The following is a 2938-nucleotide window of genomic DNA, read 5'->3' as shown; positions in this document are numbered from 1 at the left end:
ACATTTATTGTCGCTTAATTTTTCACTCCATATAATTATTTTACTAAATAAAAAAACTTTTTCTATTTCATTTAATTTAGCCAAACACATAGAAATAGTCATTTTTATTAATTTACAAAATCAGTTAGGCATGAACATTGGTTATTCATTTAGGTATGGATTGTTCTTTTCGGGTATCATTATATTTTTGTTTTCAAATTATGCCCCGTTTGAATATTATAAATTTATGTGTGGGTTTTGAGTTGAGTATTTCTGGGTCATGATGAGTTCAGTTCTGATGTATAGAAACTTAAAATTATCTAAATAATAAATGTATCTGAAATGGGTTCGGATATTTATACAAAAAAATCAAATTATCTGATTCGGTCCAGGTATTTTGAATACAATTAGTTATATTACAACCCATCTAAAATATATAACATTAATTATGAAAAACAAATATCATTGTATAAAAATCTAAGAAACAATATCAACACGGGTGCGCAGATCAATCTCTACTATATTGTATCTCTCGTTAAATTAACATAGCATTTGAGAAACACTAAGAAGAACAACTTCGATTGCTTCCTTTCTTCATCAAGTTTCTGTCGCACCTTTTACGGATTCCACTCCAAGCGAGTTTTTTTTCCACCGATTCATGGACGAGTTGACTCAAGCCAACGTCGTTTACTTGGCTCGGTTTTCAAGCATTGAAGAATTTGGTGAACTGCCTTGTGTTTTCTGTCTGATCCTCTTTCAGATCATTCGTGCCGTGGATTACATCATGCTCTCTCTGAAGATGTAAGATGTCCGACTTGAAATAGTTGCTGACGTAGTTGCTAAAACAGACGTCGTGTTGAGTGCTGAAGACCATGTGGAGTCAAGATGCTGAGTTGGAGTCGTGTTGACTTGTAAAGCAAGAGAGTATCTTGGAGATAAGAAAATAGAAATAAACTTGAAGAACAAGTTTATGACTTAACGGAGGAACAAGTTTATCACTCTTGTCTACGTTCTTAATCGTCTTCATTATTCTCTCACTAGGTTCATCTTAATAATTTGCATAAATTCATTCTATAGGAAATTGAATATAATACTTAGATCTTTATTACTTTTAATATATCCTGAACCCATATAAAAGTTTTTGTTTACTATATAAAATATAGCATTAAATATCTCTTTTGTAATTCATAAAATTTCCAGAAGACAACAAAATATAGAAAACTGATTCAAACATTTTGTGTGTTAAAATTAAAAGGATCATACCTAAAGTACTTAAGAGTTTTGTTCTTATATTTTTATATTTATTCTTTTTAATGTATAGGGTTAATATACGATGAAGAACAACTATGATTAAACAATTTTAAATATTTTCATTGTTTTATAATTTATTTATGTACATTTTGTCCGACACATACAAATATGTTAACCAACATTTTCATAGTAGGGATGAACTATATAGTCTTTATATAAATTTATGAGATATTTTGAGATTTATATATTTTATAGGTGATATGTTATGCTTTTCCAATATAAACATTAATTTCTCTTAAAACATAAAAAAAATTATATGTTTTTATTAATATACACGCAATTCTTAAAAATATTTGTTCACAAAATAGAAAAATATATACTTTGACCTAGTCATATGCTCGTTTTTTATTTACTAGCAAAATCTGTTTCTCTTTTTTGCTTTTACTGCTTACAATAATAGCTCTTTAAACAGTTTTTGTTGATAAATAAGTTTTATAATTCAGAAAATTTATATATATTATTAGAGGTGTCAAAATGGATAATCCAACTAAAACCAATCCATATCCGTATAAACCCATTCTCTTATTACATACTATCAATCAATATTATAAATCAATTAAAATAAGTAAATAATTATGTAAATTTTAAATAAAAATATTACTAACACTGTCTAAAATTTGATTATGCAAATTTAAAAGTTAAAAAAAAAACTAACAAAAAATTATAAAACTTGAAAATAAAACAGAGTATTTTCATTAGACTATTGCTTTAAAGTCTTTGTGAAAGGCGTTCTTTTCTTTTAACTTGCCATGGTAGAAACATTCCAACACTTTACAAACACATGAAAACGAAACCATACGAAAGGGATCAAGCACAGCAACTCTGCCACCGTACTTATCCGCAGATTATCTTCATATATGAGGAACAACCTTCCATTCATTAGATCTCAAATCAGTAGCAGCATCTTCCCCTGGTATTGATGAGCGTTCCAAGAACGGTGAACAACACCTTAGCTCCTTCTCCTGAACCTGTAAGAATGGTACACAGTTTGACGTTACAGATCATTCAAAAAAGCGGATAACACTGGCAACAACCAAAAGTAAGACAAGTCAAGAATTCAGGGATCAAACTCTGGTGAACAAAAAGTGATATAGCTGTCGTTAGACCTAAACTAGTCTGTTTTAGTGCAACCCATAAGAACTTAAATAAAATCTAAGCAAGTCTCGTGAGTATTTCTCCAAGACTCCAACCAAACTAAAGTCCAAAAGCTACAAATCTCAGATTCGCTTTGCAAGAGCAGCTACAAGAACTTTGAAGAGACACTGTAACGTTTAAAGAAATGAAGCAATCAGAGTAAGATATCAAGCTTCGATTGATCTGAAATAGCTTAGAGTCAATGGAGTCTCTTCTAAACTAACGAGTTCGTTGATAGATCAAATCAAACCCATAAAATACACTTCAATCGATCATAAATCAACAAAATCAATGACCCAAAAGGCCGAATTGAAGAACAATATACTTTGACTCACAACGAAGGTGACGTTGTAGTGTTGTGATCAATGACCCAAAATCAATGACCCAAAAGGTGTGATTCATGTGGTGATCGATGTCAATGGTGTCTGTGTTGAAGAGAGATCAAAGAGTTCGCTAGCTAGAAAAAGGAAGAAAAAAAGAGAGGAATTATAGATTACTTGAGAAAAACCGGGTT

General features: G+C 30.4%; 1 long non-coding RNA gene across 1 annotated transcript; it reads right to left on the bottom strand.

Moving 5' to 3' along the window:
* Positions 1 to 1960: 1960 nt before the first annotated feature.
* LOC106333104 lies at positions 1961 to 2938 on the bottom strand. Its single transcript, XR_001268280.1, has 2 exons — positions 2760 to 2938; positions 1961 to 2258 (listed from the first exon to the last, which is right to left on the bottom strand). It is a non-coding gene; the product is annotated as an uncharacterized LOC106333104 (long non-coding RNA).

The sequence above is a fragment of the Brassica oleracea genome, chromosome C3, assembly GCF_000695525.1.
Source record: "Brassica oleracea var. oleracea cultivar TO1000 chromosome C3, BOL, whole genome shotgun sequence".
Classification (NCBI taxonomy): domain Eukaryota; kingdom Viridiplantae; phylum Streptophyta; class Magnoliopsida; order Brassicales; family Brassicaceae; genus Brassica; species Brassica oleracea.
The sequence above is the reverse complement of the archived record's forward strand: the minus strand, read 5'-3'. Positions and strand labels throughout refer to the sequence as shown.